We start from the raw sequence: 19050 nt of genomic DNA, 5'->3' as shown, positions 1-19050 counted from the left end.
ATCATCAAAGAAGAAAACCGTCGGTAGTAGAGAAGCCCCTTTTTATTCTTTTTATGCACCGACACACAGCCATACACACTTATTAGACGTGAAGCGTGCAATTGTGTTCCACAAATTCCTTCGTTGGTAAAGCACGGCAGCAGTGGTAAGGCAAGGGACCATTCTACGAGGGAAAAAAGAAGCACAAAGAATCGTAATCGAATAAACCCGGACAATATTGGATCACTTCTAGGGGTAGGTCGGTGGGGTCGGTGTATATTCCGGGTTTACCCCCAGCACCGACAATAACCCGAGCCTGAACGCAGTGTACGTGCAGTGCTGTGATGATGCGGTTTAGCTTTATCGTGTCCCATGACCGCCCACACACCGTACGCCACCATTTCACGTCCCGTCGACCCCCCGTCGTCCCGCATATCCCCGGTCGAGAGTCGTGAAATAATTTCATCTGTTGAAGCGATAAAATTATATGATAATGGCACGTTTAGCTTAAGGGAAGGCCCGACACAACTAGTCAGGCAAGCGGGTGGATTTCCATCGCCCAAGTCCAGGTCGTTATGCACGTTTTGCCTTTTCGTCGTACCAGTCACGTATATGGAAAGGAGGGAACAACCTCCGATCGACAAACAGCACACGCCTAGCAAATCGACGTCCCGATTCAGTTCGACGCCTTCTTGCCGAATGAATCCACAAGCGGAAAATCTGTTTCCGCACAATTGAAGGTATTTTCCAAAACGGATTCCTGAACCACCATTCACTGCCACCATTGGTATCGGGTTGGCTCGATGGTGAGCATTGATTGTGAGAGGTTAAAAGTGGGGGAAGAAAAGGGGAAATGTAAGAACGCTTTGTCGGCGTGTTGATTCGGTGTCTCGGAACAGGGAAGACTCATACAAATGTTTAACCAACACACATATAACAATTCCAACGAAAGTCAACAAAAGAATTACTGTGAACTGTCTCTCTTCACACAAGAGGGAAAGAGAGAACAAAACATCTTTCCTGATTGCCTTTAGGTAATGTGTTTTTTTCGCGAGTCCTTAGCAGCGAGAATACATTCCTCAACCCACAAGTAGCATCGGCAGAGTGCCCTTTGGATCTCGAGGTTCTATATTTAAACCAAACCTAGCACCAACACAAACACACAAACACACACACACACACACACACACACACACACACACACACATCGAAACATGTTAGCGGCATAAATTCACCCCTTCCCAAAATGACATCATTCTGTGCGTGACAGCACAGCGCCCGAAACTCCCAGTGCTACGATCAAAAGAAAAGTGGTTGCCAGCTGAAACCGCCCCCAGTGGCTGACATTCACTCCCCCTTCGCCACGGGATGCTGCCATTCCAAGCCATTAGCGTGGGTTTTGAATGCCATTTTAATTCACACCACTGGTATAGGCCACCGACTTACGCGCCAATCTGAAGCCAAGCTGCCGTGGAGGAAGCAAAAAGCTTCCAAAGCCAGAAAAAATCACTTTTAATACAGGCGTCGTTATGAAACGTGGCGGCACAGACGGTGGTGGAAATTAATTTTTCTCCTTCTCCACCCGTTATCACCCCACCCCGTGGGATGAATTGGGTCGAGGTTGGCACCTGTTTTTTTTTGTTTGGTTAGCCTCTGCACACCAGTTATGGATAAATGAACACACTTGATTTTAGCCGTTTGCTTATGCAACCGAATTGAATTGCTTCATACTTTGGGTGGACATAGTGTTTGACCTTTTGAATGACTTTTAATCGTATGGAGATTTTTTGTTTACTTTCGTTCGAGCAATTGCCGTGTTTCTGGGATACCTTTACGGGGAATGAGTTTGTTTTTTTCTCAAGCAGGTGCTTATTATCAAAGTGCTTCAAAATGGAGTGTGATACAAAATGGTAATGCTTAGGGAGAACTGACAAAACCCTAAAGGGAGAATGGGAATGATCATTATGGTGATAGGGTGGGGCTTATGGCCAGGAAATGGCGATATATTAAAGACCCACCCCAATGATGATACCGATGGTGATGAGGATGATCCCTTTGTATTGATTTTTCTGTCAAAATTATTCTCCCGACTGCTCTGCGAGTGCTCCAAACGGTCTAAACCCTGCTCTGTGTAACCGAAAACAAGCCTTGTTTATGTCCCAAAAAAGAAAAAACTCCGGTCTTATCGCCCATGTCGAATCTTTCGGATATTCCTTGCAAACCCCGTTCGGACAGCCTTTCAGTGCATAATGGAACGTAGGTACAGAGAATGAGAAAAAAAAATCCCACCAGAGAAGAGACAAACATTAAGGGATCAAAAGGGATACAAACCAAACAAACCGAAGAGGATGGAATGGGATGTTAAGGCTATCAGGAACCGAAGGGGTATGAGCGACATAACTTTAGCTTTCACGTTGGGAGCATTCGTCGTGCGTTTTGGTCCAGCAAGTCTAGGCGCACGGACGGAAGGAATCGAGGCCGGGAAGCTTTTGAAATTTTAACAAACGGATTTTCTCCCCCTTCGACCCGTACATCGATGCTGTAATCCTTTTATTTAAAGAGCAAAAGGATATCAAAAAAACAGCAATGGTTCTCTGAATATTGGCTCAATGATTCCCATTCCTTACCCCGGTTCCTCATCATCAGTGCGCCCAGTAAAGGTGCAATCATGTGAACAAATCTGTTGATCATCGATCGATAAGGATGACAGCGTTTAATCGAGCTGAGAAGCGAATTTATGGCAATTTGTGGTCCACTTGAACATGAAAGATGATGATTGAGCTTTTTGATACCAGAGAGATAAGGAAAAAGCAATTCTTTGTTAATTATTCATGCGGTGATCAGACAATATGTTCCTCATTTTTACTACTCCCGACTAAGCTGATTAAAAAGGGATAATAAAGAGATTGTTGAACGTTTTGGTATTGTAAGGCTCGTAAAATAATAACAATTTTCATCTCAAATACGCGATAAATATCAGATTCCTGTCCCTAGAGAAGCCCGGAATCCGAGTTTCATCTCCCAGACGGCCTTGAAACACGGTACTCTTGAAAAACAATTCCCACTAAACGTCAAATGATCCCAGAACGTTAAATTATTCATCAGTCGCCATATTTTTTTTTACGTACCGGCTTACTCATCAACAGGCTGACAGCCTGTTTGAGAGGAGGAGAAGTAGAAGGTGTGTTCTTTCCATTACGAAAGGAACACACCACCATACCATCGGCAACATATTACACGCTAATCTTATTCAATTCAAAATCCATCTCAACCAGCATGCTCTTGCCGTGTCGGTGTCCAATAAATAATTCACTCCTTAATTAACGCTGTCACATGGGATTGAAATACAGCAAAGTTTCAACGGTGCGTTTCGCTATCATTGAGAGTGTGTGCCGGTTGTGTGCCGTTGTTGAGCCTATCCTTCTCTCTGGGGAGGGAAGCCGTAGACGCTGTTGACCTTTGCGGGACGATTTTGTATGCTGCCTTCCTTCGGCAACGGCGTGTTTGGACCATACTTTTCGCTGGGCCGCGCAGGAATCTGCAGAAGAATGCGCTGGAAAACCTAAAATTCGGATATAACCCGGTGAAAGTTGCTTTGGAGACATAAACACAGAATTCGGAGAGGAATCACAACATAGCCGACGGTGACAAGCACACTTTGTTCGTGTGCTCGAGTGATAAATATTTGATTGTTATTATTTATTGCTGCGGTAGTAATCTGGTTTCACTGATCCTTTTCGGATCGCTTCGGTACTTCCCCGCGAGCGGTTCATGAGAAACGTGGATAGGAGCAAAACAGCATGTTTGCACGGCGTTTGCACAACGTTTGCGGTGGGATAAGGCACGGTTACAGATTTCGAGCTCGGGCTAAATCGATGCCGTGTGGTTGTGGCGATGAATGCTGCGTGCTTTGTAATGCTCGTTGTATCCGCGGTATCAGTTAATCACGCGACAAGACGCGACTCCATTTTCCGACTCATAAATTATTTATTGCTCACTTCACACTGGGTGCTCTTGGTCGGCTGTAGGAAATGGCAGATGACGCTCACCTCCTTGGCTCCAGTGGTAGGAAAGGCAGTACTGACGCTAGCATCCACCAACATACTCGAATATGCATATTGATATTCTCTGTTTGCTCATTACTAAAAACGATGACCGTGCTGTGCCGCAATGATGAGCATCGTTTGAACGGAAAACTGCTTGCTGTTAAGGGTTGCAAAGCATGTTAAGGATCGAGGCATTGGATCTTAACGCTTTATTTTTTACATTTGATATTTGGTTTAGATGTCATCATAGTATGACGTTCACCTGAAATATCACGCTTTACTTAAATGTTCTCAATTAATACATCAGGCACTCACAGTGGTAAACCTTGTTTCATCAACTACGACGAAGAGATGAAGTTTTAAATGAAGTTTAATATACTTAAAGCCTGTTGTACACGAGATTAATTAATCAAAACGTACGAATCGCTTATGAGTGTATGCCGGTCCACGAAGTCACTCCTCTAATCAGTTAAACAATTCAGATCAAGTCAAGTGCTGGTTCGGTGCGCAAAGATTTGCAATATGCTGTACTGCCAGCACCGATTTTGCGCTGATTAATTACCTCGTTAGCATAATCGCTACAAGTGAACTCGAATGGCACAAATCAGTCCACCTAATCATATTAGCGAACTGGGTATGTTCGATTAGCAGAGCAAGGGTAGAATAATTTGAGAGGAGTAAAGGGTGTTTACCCTCCAGCTAAGCCAGTCGTACCTGTCAGCAAGATTGCATTTTTCGATAGTTGATGATGGGATGGTGGAAACCATTAGCGTCAATCAGTGCCACTCACGGGTGAGAAAATGTTGCTAAATTTAATCACCTATTGCGAGTGGACCTCTTTATCGCGTAGCTGACAATTATTTACCTATGATGTCCATTTTGACGCAGTAGGAAATTGATTACTGTTGTTGTAGAATGGGTTACTGTAAATATTTTGGTTTGGTAGCCAATAAATATGGTGATTTTTTCAACAAAATAAGTTGTTTCATAGCTTTATAGCAAAATGTGTCAAAAACTTGAGCATCATAACCAATTTAGATATAAACATCACACAAAATGTATATTTACATAACCTTGAAATTAAAATTTTATATTACCCAGTCCATCAACTTGAGCTATTCGGTCATTCACCATTTACGGCGTACCAAAACATGCTCGTCATGGGTTCAAGCTGCAAATAGACCGTTCAATAAGTCACTGAAATCCAAATGCTTTAGTGGTACAGGCAGGCCTTGACCGAAAACGATTGTTGTGCCAAAAGAAGAAGAAGAAGAAATTACTCTTTACTAGTTACTAAAACTGAATTTAAAAAATCATTCTGCCTTAATAATAGGACACATACTACCATAGATTATGATAAGCAATCAGTAATTTTAATGCTAACAATTTTATGCTTACCTGTTCAACGTACTAATAATGCATGCATTACACTCACTTGTAGCCGTGAGCGATATTTTTGCTTTGAAAGAAATCTTTTTAAAAATAACTGACTTTTCTTACATTATCGGAGAACTAGACATCTTGCCAAATAGCGTCGCGCCGATGACTTTCGATGATATTCGATGATAGGTCGATACAAAACACACTCAGTTTCACTGCAAACATTTTTACGTGTGGGTGCCCGAAAGTTTTGGCATTTCATCGAATGTTATCGCACCAAACAGGATGGCAGCTGGGTACATACATTTAGTCGTGAAAAGTTTTAGCCATGTTGATTCTTACTATTATTTCACGCTTCACGGCGTGAAGTTGTCTCGATATGTCTAGTGGCACGCTTGCAAGGAGTGCAATAAACAATAATTGCAAACTATGAAAGTGTAGCATATCTGCTATACAGAACATATTGTAATACACACTATCAGCTATAAACACATTGTAACACACTTTGGAAAGCCAAACCACACCATTGTAACACATTCATTAAAACACATTACAAAAGAAATGGTCAGCCGAGTTGGGTCGATCACTCACTGGCACTATGTAATGTAGGTATTTGAGCATAAATTCAACTATTTAAATCTTCAGATGTAAAAAACAAGCATTTCAATAACAAAAATGCGGTAGCCAATTTTAAGTTACACCCATAATGTTGAAAACGTACGTAACGAATACCAACCAACCAATAGAAACATATTTCAATAAATCGTATTAAGCAGGTACAGCAAATCATCTGAAATTGAATCTCCTTACTGCAGACAGTTTTGCAATCGTGCTACATATACAGTACAATTGTTTACACACAATTCCTCCCTACCGTCGACCACAGTTACAATTAGATAAGTCATTTACCGTGCAGAGGAAGCTCGTTCCAGTCGTCCACTTGCTATCGGTGGCACACTGAGGTGAAGATCACATTTGCAGGTGTTTGCACACTGCCGGCCATGTAAATTTCACGCTTGTCCTGTTCGCTTTCGGGCTTGGGGAAACCTAATACGACACCCGTGCACGCAGCCCACAACTCGCCGCTGCTGCTGCCCAACAGAAGCCCGGTTTTCAGTTTTCACCTTATCACACATCCATTAATGTGTGTTGGCGGTGTCGTACTAGCAGCGGGTAGGGGTATGGAATGGTTTGGGTGCATGGCGACGAACGTTAGTTGACAAAGCTGACAACAGTGACTCGCAACACAGCCACACTCGGCACCAACACCTCGGCAAACAAACGCGCGCGCTCCGGATGTGCGATGGTGTGTGCGATGCTACTCAGCAACCGAACCGAACGCTGCGCCGAAAGATGGAAGAGATATAGTGTGCCGGGTGAGCATCACAACCACCGCAATATGAGGGGAACAGGACGGACGAGCACGATAGCGACTAAATTGTGTCTCATTGCGGGCAATCAGCAAACGGAAACGGATACAACGGCAGGCATAAATTCCTGCCACCGCTCGCAATCATAATTCGATCCAAGGCACGGTATGAACCTCTCCGCTTCCCCATCGGCAACCTTTAATGGAGCCTTGGAGATGCATGATGCCAGGCACCGTGGGGATGGTTGTCACCGCCAACCGTAAAGGACACGATCCGCGACGGCGTAAGCGCACGCACGGCGCGTAATCAATCTGATAATTTATAAATTTGTTTACCCGGCACACCATTAACGAACGGTTCATAATTTATGCGCCGCAAGGGTCGTCCCGCCTCTAGCAAAGAAGATGGATGTTGGTCTCAGGTATGCGGTACGCTGCCGCATATTCAACTTCCTGCAAATGTTTGTAGTACCGTCGCCGCCGACGCACAAGATAACGTATGAGCACCGGGTGGAAGGGAAACTCTAGCGCGAGTATTGAAGTAAAAGTACAGCAAAGCCAGTTGTTCCGGGACTAGGACATTCGCCTTCATTCCGGATGGTGTTCGCTCATCGACTGGTGCGTTGCTTCAACTGCGGATGATGTCGCCATCGTATTAGGTGATGAAATCAGTGAGCAGATTTGCAATTAAAAAATAGTTGCTATACTTTCCAATTAATCTCAGCACAATGAGTCACTCCAGTTGAGAATGAAGTGCATAGCTTGCAGTGAATCGCGAAGCACTACGCTTGCCACGCTGATCAAAGCGCTTGGGATGAGTGCGTGTAACGAGCGTGTGGGGTTTCTCTTTGAACTGCCAATCCAAAACCATTTGCCCTTAATGACCCCGTACCCGGGCTTATTGGGCATCGACGGGTGTCGGTGGGGAGCATCAATATTGTACTCACACTTGGCGTATGTGTGTGGTCGCTAGAAGTACGATCGTATTGGTGTCAAATTATCTCACCCATCTTGGAAAAATAACAGGATTAAATGAGGGTCTACAATCATCCACGAATGCATGCATTCGGATACTCTTCAACTGTTATAGCAGCTAGTGTAACTTTCCAACACAAGGGTGGGGTACTATTTCACAGGGAGGGTAAGAGGTAGCGCTGAAAGCTCGCAAAGTTTGATCCGGGCACGTTTAAGAGCGGTAATGGCTTAATCTCCCTGCGATTATAAAGCATACTAGCAACGATACTACAACACGGCACCCAAATTGGTTTTTCGCACTGGATTCGTTGAATAGTGCGCCATTGAAGCAAGTACTTATTTCTGACACTGGAATGGAAGGTGCTAAACAGCTTTCCAGGAAATAAACAACACTCTTAGTTTGCTGTTGTGGGTTAAGTGTTAGGAACAATGCGCTTTATAGCCTAAAGGCTCGACTGCATTATCAAGGCACTTGAGTGAAGAGGTTTACTGTTTGAAATCTAATCTGTTTGAATTAAAATGGATAAAATATGGAAGAAGCCTTGAAAAGGATTAGTTCAGATACTAGCTTCATATATATTTAATGTAAACAGCAATATTTAAGGAAATATATTAAGTACAATGATTATTCTTTTTTAACAAATATAAAAGCTTCAAAAACTTTTTTAAATGCTAGATCACATTTCTGACAGGCTGTTGCGTTACGTGACAAATACATAACACGGTTGTGTCCAGTAATGTTCTCCAGTGTTCAAGTATTCGTCGCCCTCCATCCTCTCTTTCTTACATACATTTAAATTCAAGTGCGATTATCTAATTGTAGTCATAATGTAATGAAATTTTAAAAAGCTAATATATAAATTAATTCACCTTTAAATTTATATACATTTCATATACATTTTCAGAATGCTAAAAAACTCTTATCATTTAAATTTTCATATTGCTCTTATTGACATTAAAGTCTTACGTCAGTGAATAATTTTACAGGATGCAACAATATAGAAATTATTACGTTTTTAGCCATATAAACCGTCGAAAAGTACATCACCTTTAACGGTTCCTTTGAATTCACAACAAACTAACTACATTGTTAGCAATCGCATTGCTTCCAAAACAATACTCATCAATTTTGATTAGATTCCGGAGCTACTCGTAATACGCCAAAATGCTAGTAAATCAAACGTATACCAATAGCCAGTACGCTAAGCTTCCTTTTCCATTCAACGGAAATTCAATTCCTTGCAATATTGTTTATTCGATTCAATTCGATTCGAATCACCAATCAACAAAAACCACCCACCTCACTCTCACGGTTTCTTTGTCCTTCCCTCAACACCATCGCTGGGCGGTTTCAATCCCACCCTCACCGTACAATTCAGCAACAACGGCCCCGTGTTAAATAAAGTGGAATTTCCAATTACAGCTAAAAGCACTGCGTCTCTTGTGTATGTGCTTGTGTGTTTATGTCTGCACGGGAACCAATCAATTTTACAGCAAAAACCCACAGCTAAATGATGCTTAAATCGTAGTTCAATTTCGATGCACTTGTCCGGCGCCCCGTTGTAGTTGGTTTCCTGTTTCTCCGGTAGGTGCTCCAGGGTAAACAGTCCCACCCCGGAAGGCCGGATATTGTGCCGGCCATGCCCAGCATAATCAGTACGGTGGGTGAAGTTGCTTCTGGTAGGTGGGTGAAGGTGATAAAAAAGAATCTCTGACACCAAAGTCGTGTGACTTGAAAAGCAAACCCTCCCCGAGGGACTTATGGACAAGCGTGGATCGGTGTGGGACGCAACTAGCGGAAACGAGGTCTGAAATCCGAAACCGCGAAGCGTCGGGAAGCTGGGCAATGTAATTTTCTCACCGCCAAGAATAGTGCCAATAAAAAAGTTGCAGCTCGTAAAATGGAGCGCCCGAGGTTAGTTTGTAGCTGTCGGTAGTCAGTGGCTTTCGGTCCACTTTGGTGTGGCCGTTCGAGGGTCGTTTTGTCGGGGCGGAACAGTAGCGGTTGCACTTTTTAGTTGTCTAGTTACTCCGGATAGCTTCGGAAGAAAACGATGGAAGGAAAAACACAAACTGTGTATTCCGTGGTCTTCTGTTTAACAATGTCGCTGGTTTGGGCGAACGATTGTTGCCAAGGACAGGGTGAACTGTCACGAAACCAAGAGAAAGAAATACGGTGCAACCCAATACATCCGTTAGCTGAGCCGAATGTTTTTTTTTCAGATTGGCTTGCTGCTGAGCCATATAGTGCTATGAAAAAAGAAAGGAAATTTTCAGACAAAGCCATACAAAACGGCTTTTCTAAAAGCGCTGTAATGCAACAACGGGCGATTGGCGTTGATTTTCCACACCCTTGGTTACGGACCCTGAGGGAACCGTGGGAATATGCCTTTCACGTGTGTAACGACAGGTTGAATGGAGTAAAGCCAGAAGTATAGCTACGCCTGTCCAAGGGAAAAACTTTGCACTGAAACCAACTACCCAACAGGGAGGAAGACACAGACACAGCTAGGCGACGATGTTGTCTTCCCTTTGGCCTGGCCCATTGCTATCCCATTCCCTTTCGCAATCGTTTCTTGGACCATTTCCGGCAAGCGTAGAACCTCGCGAAACACGGAATAACACGTTCTAGCTTTCAGTTGATGATGATGGGTGGGCGAGCGTGCAGGCCTTACGCCTTTGTTAGTTGTAGGGAAAATCCGTCGTCCATGCCGTACCCGCCGGCAGCTCAACCTTGCGTTGTGCACAGAACGTTTCGCAGGTGCCGGATTCGAGTGTCGAAAGGTGCAAAGTAAAATTGAATTTACTAAATTGACCTGAATAACTGTATTTTGCAGTGTTTTCTGTTTACAGCAGTTGTACTCTTGCTATTCGCCAACTCCGTCCGCTCGCCCTCGGTAAAAGGATCGCGCTGTAATATTTGCTCTTTTGGGGCAACAGCGGCGAAAGCGACGAAAAAAAAGAGAGCTCAATCATGTTTTTCCAACTGCAACACAAACATCCTTATCTTGCTAATGAAGCACGAGAACGAGTAATTCACAGCACGGGGAACATGGCCACCGGATGAGCGGATGCGGACACGGGCACCAGAAAGCATTTCCGTAAGATGTTCGCTTCCTTGGTGAAGCAGTACGTCGTTAGTGATTGCTTTCATATCGCTTTGGCGGAATGCAGCAGTACCTACTCGTTCGTGAAGGGAAAGTTCACAAGACTGCATCCTTTGCTTTGAAGGGAATTTCATTAGACATTCAATGCGGAATCAATTAGTGCCGAGTCAGAAGATGAATTGTGCCAAGAATTGCCCCGGACGGGATGTTTGTTTGTTGGGATTTCGCATGATTCCGGTTAAACTCGGGGTCGTAGGAAAGAAAAATGGCTAGACCAAAAGTGCACGCCAATTTTAGAACCATAAAAAAAAACTAAACAATCACAAAATTCCAGGAATTCATTTCAAAGTATCTTCATCAGCTTTGCCACATTGCTGGGTAGTCCAACCTTAGAATTAAGGTTTTAATTTTAACACACTAGAGTATATAAAGGGGACAGCGGGGAAAAATGGGCATGTGGGGCAAAATGGGCAACTTCAATTTAAGCATTATTTGACTACAAAGATACTTTATAATGCTCAAAATGTATTCATTAGAGTGTTCTATTAACACCATGTAAGTTTCATAACCATTGCATAACAAATAACCAAGAAAAATGCAAAATAAGGTTTAGTAGCAAATTGATGTAATTTTTGCCACTTCGAAAATAAGCTGTCACATAGATGCGTTAAAGTTTTACATGATATATTTTTAAAGATATGATAATTCTATACAATTTGTCTGAAGAAATCAAGGCGATTGAATGCGTATTTTTACTTATCTAACAAAAAATACTTAACAACATTTTCGCCATGGGTTCAAGCCCCAAATAGACCGTGCCGCCCCAAATAGGACCCAAGCCCCAAATAGGACTGACTATTCTGCTATGGGGGGTAATCCATAAGTCACAGAAAGCCAACCCCACAAGTGGTACAGGCAGGCCTTGACCGATAACGGTTGTTGAGCTAAAGAAGAAGAACGTGGGGCAAAATGGGCAGTTACGCTTTTGTCAAAATGGGCAGATGATTTTGACTTACGGCGCTTGGTGAGGCTATGGTGTTGTATTTTTCGCCTTAATAATGATAACAGACACAGCTTCAAAAGATTCGATTTTGTAGATTTAAACGTGTAAAAACTGTTTTAATTTTGATAACATATTTTTGGAAGAATTTAAGGGCTTTAAATACAAAAGATAGAACGAAAATACAATTCACGAAACGTGCGCAAAAGCATAGACCATAACCTAAGCGCAGTTGTTGTGGCCCATTTTGCCCCAGTGTTTTGACGTTTCACAGTTTGTTTATATATGCCCATTTTGTCCCAGGGCTATGCCCATTTTACATATTGTGACATATTCAAAGGAATATTCAGTAAACTGCTTAACATGCCCATTTTGCCCCACTTTCCCCAACATCAATACTTCTGCCAAAATATTTGATGTATTTATTTATTTTCGTTTACAATGAATGTTCATTGACTTCAACCTATGAGAGAAAACAAAGCGGAAAATAATTTATTGCCGAACACGTTAAAGGTTTTTTGTTTGTGGTTGCCGTTTAGCCGTTGTCAAAAAAATATTCTCTTTATTCTGCCGGTTCGTTTACAATAACGCTCGACTTTGTCTTTCGAGGCCGTTTTATCGTTTTTTACAAATCTTTTCTCCCTTTTTTTCTCCTTAACAAAATCCCAACGCTAATGTTGTCTCTTCCTATCATGCTGTTATAAGGTTTCTGTCCGTCATGGGTTCAAGTCCCGAATGAACTATGCCGCCATACGTAGGACTGACTATCCTGCTATATGTAAATCAATAAGTCACTGAAAGCCAAGCCCACTATTAGCACAGATAGGCCTTGACCGAACACTGTTGTGGGGCCGAATTAGAGGAAGAAGAGCTTATAAATTTGACTAAACATTTTAAACCAATTTTATTGATTAGCATAACACAATCATATAATGTAATTTACTGTATTTACGGGGAGCAAATCCCAAAACGTACCGTTGACTTGCACGACTGGAGAGATACAGCTGAACCAAATAAGGAAGAACGTTTAAATTACTTTTTTTTGTCTATTTACAAATTTTTAGGATGTTGTTTATTAGCGATCTGAAGAACAAGCCTCCCGTATTCGGAGCTCCTCTTTATATAATATCGTTTTTTTCCGTCGGATCCAACTGTATTTACAAAAAGAATACTTACATTACAGGGTTTAGCTGGCCAACGCGGCATTTTCAAAACGTTATAGGTCGCCTTAAATACGTCACCCGAATACGTAAGCCCTTAATTGGGCACTGTCATTACTATTCGGGCCTAGTGAAGTATGAATCGGGCATAGTCACCAATTAATGCGGTTTACTCTGGATTTTTGGAGCCTTAAAAATCTTGTTTTGGAGCCTTAAAAAAGCTTTCTTGCTTGTGGTTTATCTAATCTGTTAAAAATGAACTATTTTTAAGTTAATATACAAAAAAATCTTATTCCAAATCTTTAATTCAAGCCCATCCATTGCAATATGGTTTTATATTGTTTAAATAATATAATTTTTTTGGTAATTAACTTATGTGAATATTTTAAAATTAATACATACTTATTTAAACAACATGCAAACTACCTATTTTTAAACAACATAATGGATCAAACACACCGGAGCTATCGATTTAAAACCTTCAATGAAAGTCATTTTCATTCTTCATAAGGCCCGAATAGAAATGACAGTGCTCAATTGAAAGTTTACGTCACTCGAAAGACTATTTACGGCGACCAACAACGCTTTGACGATGCCGGATTGGCTAGGTAAACCCTGCAATAACATTTAGAAATGTGTACAGCTCGGAATGTTGATTCGAGACCTTATTTAAAAGATATGCTTTTAAATTAATTAATATGTGCCATATAAACATTCAAATGAATGACTAAGTTCATAATTTCATGTTCTTTATGTTTTTTCTCTTACAGATCGTCATCATAAATTTCTAATTGACGGTTGAAAAACGACAAAAAATCTAGTGATGCAAAATTAAAGGTAATACACATTTAACAAATGTAGAATATTTTTGTAATATTTCGACACAATTCAACAAAACATGCTGAATACATAAATCATCAAAAGAATAAACAAATAAAGGAACATGCAGCACAGAAAACCATAATCTACTAACGATAATCGTCCCATACGTTTATCGTCTCAACCATTTGATCCCGGTGCCGATTTCGCACCAACACGCTCAACGTAACGTAGCAATCAGCATCACATTCATCAAGAAATCCGATACCAATGAATTCGATTTATAAATCAGTTTTTTGTATCGCCGGGTCCATAAATCAAACCCGTTCCGTCGTGGGCTGTGAAGGGATGGCACCAGAGCTCCACCAGCAAACACGTGTTACATATCGTGTCAATGCGATGCAAAACAATGCCAAATGTTGTACCCAGTGGATGAGAGATGGAAACAAATAAAACCATTTTTCCCAAAACTGAAGGTGACAAATTTGTCGAGCTGCGCCACCAACATTGGGGAATTGGTAACAGAGTGTTAGAATGATGCCGACGACTCGGATCGTATTTTTATGTCCATTCCAAGCACTCGGTGTGTACGGTTACGCTACCCACGTTTCCGAACACTGCACACACTACGGTTGGATGGACGAGCAAATGTATATGTATGGTTCTGTGCGTGTGTGGAGAAATTGATGGAAATCATTCAATATTCTCGTCGATCAATTGTCCGGAACTTCTCATTCGGCGATACCATATTGACTGCGTTCCCGCTGTTGTTGAGCAGTTCTTCCCGACTGCTCATTCTTGACTTCAAATCTTTGCCACACTCGTCGGATGCGTATCAAAAAGCAAAACAATCAATCAGTTACCAATAAATGGCACCTTTTGCACATGGACACCCATCGGTGGAGTGCCGGTGGAGAAAGACGGTGCCAAACCTGAAACTGATTAATGACAGCCGGGTATGAATGGTTCACATCCGAGCACCTCTTGGTCTTGTGAGTTGTTTGTGCATTCTAAAAAAGAAGGAACAACCATCACACACTGACTGACTCGGCAGGATACCTTTAGCTGCTTACCGTACGCGAAGCACAGGTAAATTTTCGAACAATAAAGCGTTCGGTTCATGAGGGCTACTGAGCCCCCAACAGGGCTGGATCACGTGCTGTGCAGATCAGAGCAGTGCTGCGTACGCTCTAACTAGTTCGAGTGCCTGCCTTAAGCTGGTACTGTTCTTTTTCAACACTAACAGCCTGCAGGCACTAACTTGGAATGTTCTTTTATAGCTATCAGCGCTCTGCTGCAAGTGAAGTTCGGTACCGTGTTTCTTCCTTAAGCCGCCATTCCCATTCGCAAAGGCTCGAAGAGCGCAAGAGACCGAAAGTCATTCGATTGTCTGTATGCGATGTTGGAGGCAAGGTCGAGTGATAGATCACTTCCGGCTCATTCAGTATGCTTGCTGTGCTTGCTCCTTCATCCGTACCATCAATACCACCCCGCTTGGGGTACTGAAGTGAGACCACGCTTTCAGACAATGCGCTTTACCACGTGCGCCCCTTTTGCGAATAGCGAGAGAACATGCTGCCGCCCTTGTGTGACTGCAAACCAAAGACGAAAAAAACACTATTCGAGAACCATCGCCAAGTCTCCAACGCTACGCTGTGTGGCCGGGTTTTGTTGAAGAATTGCCACAGCGCGCGGCACCGGCGTGAAGCGGTACGAAGATGAATTATTTCCCTATGCCGGGGTCCGGTGTATTCATTTGTGAAATGGTTTTGCAGCCCGAAGGATCATTTTTTATCGCACCGTAGCGGGTCGTGTTTTTCGCGCACTCGTGCTGCGTTCTCCCACACAGGGGCGTTTTTCATTTACCATTCATTGTTCACTTGGATACCCTAGGCGTGAAGGGGAGACAGACAGACCCACGGGCTGGCGAGTTTTTCATCACCATTATCAGTTTATTAGCTGCGCTAATGTCAATAGCTTCGTTTCGTACTGCATTGTTTACCGTTTTTTCCGTAAAATAACTAGCAGCAGTATGTGTGTGTGTGTGCGTGAGGGAGAGACAGAGAAAGAGAAAGAGAGATAAGAGAGAAAGAGAACAAGTTTTGCAAACGAAGCGGGAAACACTGGCCAGAAGGGATCACCATCATCACCACCACCTGCTGCTACTCTTACTGGCTTCGAGCGCCTGCCATTCTTGAAGTGTGAAAAATTAAAATGAAAAGCAGAATTCCACCGAGTGGCATCATAATGCTTCACATTTGTCACCCGAGGCACGTGATATAATTAATGAAGAATTTAGGTTTATTCCCTTTTGGGGACGCCAAGCGTGAAGCGCGATGGCAGTGGTGTTTTCACGGCGATATTTAACAATCAGCAACACTGGGCGCATTTTTGTTCTGTGGTTGTTATCGGGATGCTTGAAAACCCTCGCGAGGCCCTTCCCGTTGCGATATGGGAGTTCCACATGACGTCGGGGCAGCGCTCTTCACTTCGATTCATTATTGATTTATTATTACGTAGCTGCTGCTGCTGCTGCTGCTCTAAGTATGTGTGTGTGTTCAGGTGCGAGAAGCTATTCCTTTTGCCATTCATGTTGTTGCATGGCTGTGTGTATATGTACGTAGTCACAAACATAAAAGAATGAGCTTTTATCTCACATTACTGGTGAAATTCAATTTCAACAGCGCTTCCATGCCCCTTGAGCATCATATTTCATCGTGCGCCAGCAGCTGTCATTGGTTTGCTTTTTATTATCACTTGGCCGCACTCTTTTTGTACCATTTTGTTGCTACCAATTCCCATCCTATCTGTCTTTGACCGTTCGGAAGACCACAGCTATGAAGTGGCTCCGGTCAGTGGCTCGCTGGAATCGCTTCTGGCAATCACCCTGTGGGGCAGGGAAAAGTGCAGTGGAATTATATTATTTTGAATTGAATTGCGTTTCGTGCTAATCACCTACCGAGCGCGAATGATAAGTAATGCTCAACCTGTGAAGATTCCAAGTAGATTGTGATGTATCTAATTACCTTACACTTAGCACTCACACAAAGGGTGGATTTAGAAAATTAGTTTTTCATGGAAACATTTTTGAGGTAAATAACACATTTATGTTATTTGATTGGAGGAGACTTCTATATCCTAAAATGATGGAAGTATTTGATTGAATAGTTCGCCGAAGGCCATGCCATTATTGTTAAATTTTAAGTTATGCAAATTATGATTTTATACAATTTCTTCTTTTAAATTTTACATTTACCTTTACAAGAAAGGCCGTTTCACTAGAGTTGATTGCATAACTGTCAAAGCCATTGCAGGCTATACTGCGGTGAAATCGAAGCGCAACCATGCGGTACAATATACAACCAACAATGTTTCTAATTACGGACAGCTTCAAATATCGGACATTCGGCATGTTTTTATTGAATTTCTTCATACCCAGGCAATGCCGCTTTTCATTTTTTTTAAATTGCCACGATGTACTAGAATGTGTTTGATTCCTAGTAGGCCCTGATACCACATCAAATAAATAATTAATAATTTCTGTCACCCATCCAGAGACATTCCTAGCAGTTTTGCTTTAAAAAAACGTCAGTGTTATTTCTTCAATAATTCCTATTGAACTTGTAAAATACATATTATATTGAACTAAATTAGAATCTGTTGTGCAAGTACTTATCAACGAATAAAAATTAGTGTTTTATCTTATTGTGTTCTGAATTTCATTAAAACACGTAATTAATTCTTGTGCGAAAAACGAAGCATTTTTTTTTTAATTTTGGACAGCCGATGTAAATTGGGATTAATTGCATATACATATTTTTCTAAACATTGATAGTAACAACAAAACAACGAACATAGACTATCCATAGGGATTCAAGGGACTTAGAGGAACTCAACAAGCCTTAATTAACTTGAATTGATAACATACATGCTATTAGGCTGCGCTTCTTTACGATCATTGTTTAGGTTGTAAATGACTATAATCAAGTATACCTTTTTGCAAAAGTTGCTGTCCATTGTTTCAAATACTTCCTATTTTATTTCTCATTTTAATTGTTTAACTATTGGCTTGTTTTATTTCTCGGCATTTATATTTAATGGCCGCGAAATATCTTCATGTCTACAAAAACAAAACTTGTGTCTGCTAAATGCGATTTTTCATAAAATGGTGGAAAAACATTGGTATTGGTAACAATTTTTCTTTATCAGCTTAATTGTTTGGTAAAATTTTGTTAATTTGTGACCAACAATGTATCAAACAACTTAGATTTCAATTATGTTTCAATGATTGCCGGTGCTAATTCACACACCATTGCAATTGAAATTACAATCCATCAGCCTAAAATTATTATTCTGTTATTTGCAAACATTATTTGGGCAGCCATGTTACAAAAATAATGAGAATTTTGTCAAGTTTAATAACGTATACAACATCTCCAAGTAGATAAAACCACAAATATTACAACTTTTTCATGTCTCACTGTAAAATAAACACTCCATTTCTCCGCATAGATGAAAGCTTTCATCCACCAAAATACTCGTTTTCGTTGTTAGTCTCCGCTGACCGAATGGGATGAATAAATAAGCACTGAACATCAAAAAACAAAACAAATACCACCGAACCGCTTTACCCGTTGCTCTAAAAACGGAGACATACTACGCGAAGCATCGACCTCCAGCAAGCAACAACACACACACAAAACGCACAAACGAGCCAGAACGCTCGACAACATCCCGTGACTGAGTGCAAGATGAAGCGAAAAAGAGAGAGAGAGAGAGAGAGAGAGAGAGAAAGAGAGAGAGAGAGAGAGAGAGAGAGAGAGGGAAAGAGGGAGAGAGAGAGACGAGAGAGCGAAAGAGAACGACCATCACGCGACACAAACGGAACGCATATTGAATCAAAAATCCATTACTCACATGGGAAATTAACTTTTGCAACAACAATAACAATCCATCTTGGACCGGGCAGGAGCGGACCCACTGGCGCTCTGGTCACGCACACGAAATGAAACGGGAGGGAAATGGTTGGCTGGGAAAAACAATTGCTCCAAACCAAACAGAAGGCGGCGACGCGAATGGATTGGCGAACTTTTCTGCGGCTTGAAATCCCCGATGCCGCGGTCGCAGTTTGCCGTGGTCTACGATGGCTGGTTGAATTGATCCCGGCTCGGCTCGTCGGGTCGGTACTGCTTTGGCGGCTTTACTTACTGCGTGG

General features: G+C 42.0%; 1 protein-coding gene across 2 annotated transcripts in view; it reads left to right on the top strand.

Moving 5' to 3' along the window:
• Positions 1–19050, top strand: part of LOC1279129 (neural-cadherin) — a 273365-nt gene that overhangs the window by 73829 nt on the left and 180486 nt on the right. For both annotated transcript variants that reach the window (XM_061656692.1, XM_061656693.1), the window contains exon 3: positions 13787–13853. The gene's annotated coding sequence lies outside the window, so the exon portion shown is untranslated. The remainder of the gene's footprint in view (positions 1–13786; positions 13854–19050) is intronic.

Source organism: Anopheles gambiae, chromosome 3 (genome assembly GCF_943734735.2).
Source record: "Anopheles gambiae chromosome 3, idAnoGambNW_F1_1, whole genome shotgun sequence".
Classification (NCBI taxonomy): Eukaryota; Metazoa; Arthropoda; class Insecta; order Diptera; family Culicidae; genus Anopheles; species Anopheles gambiae.
This window is presented reverse-complemented; position numbering and strand designations above follow the sequence as displayed.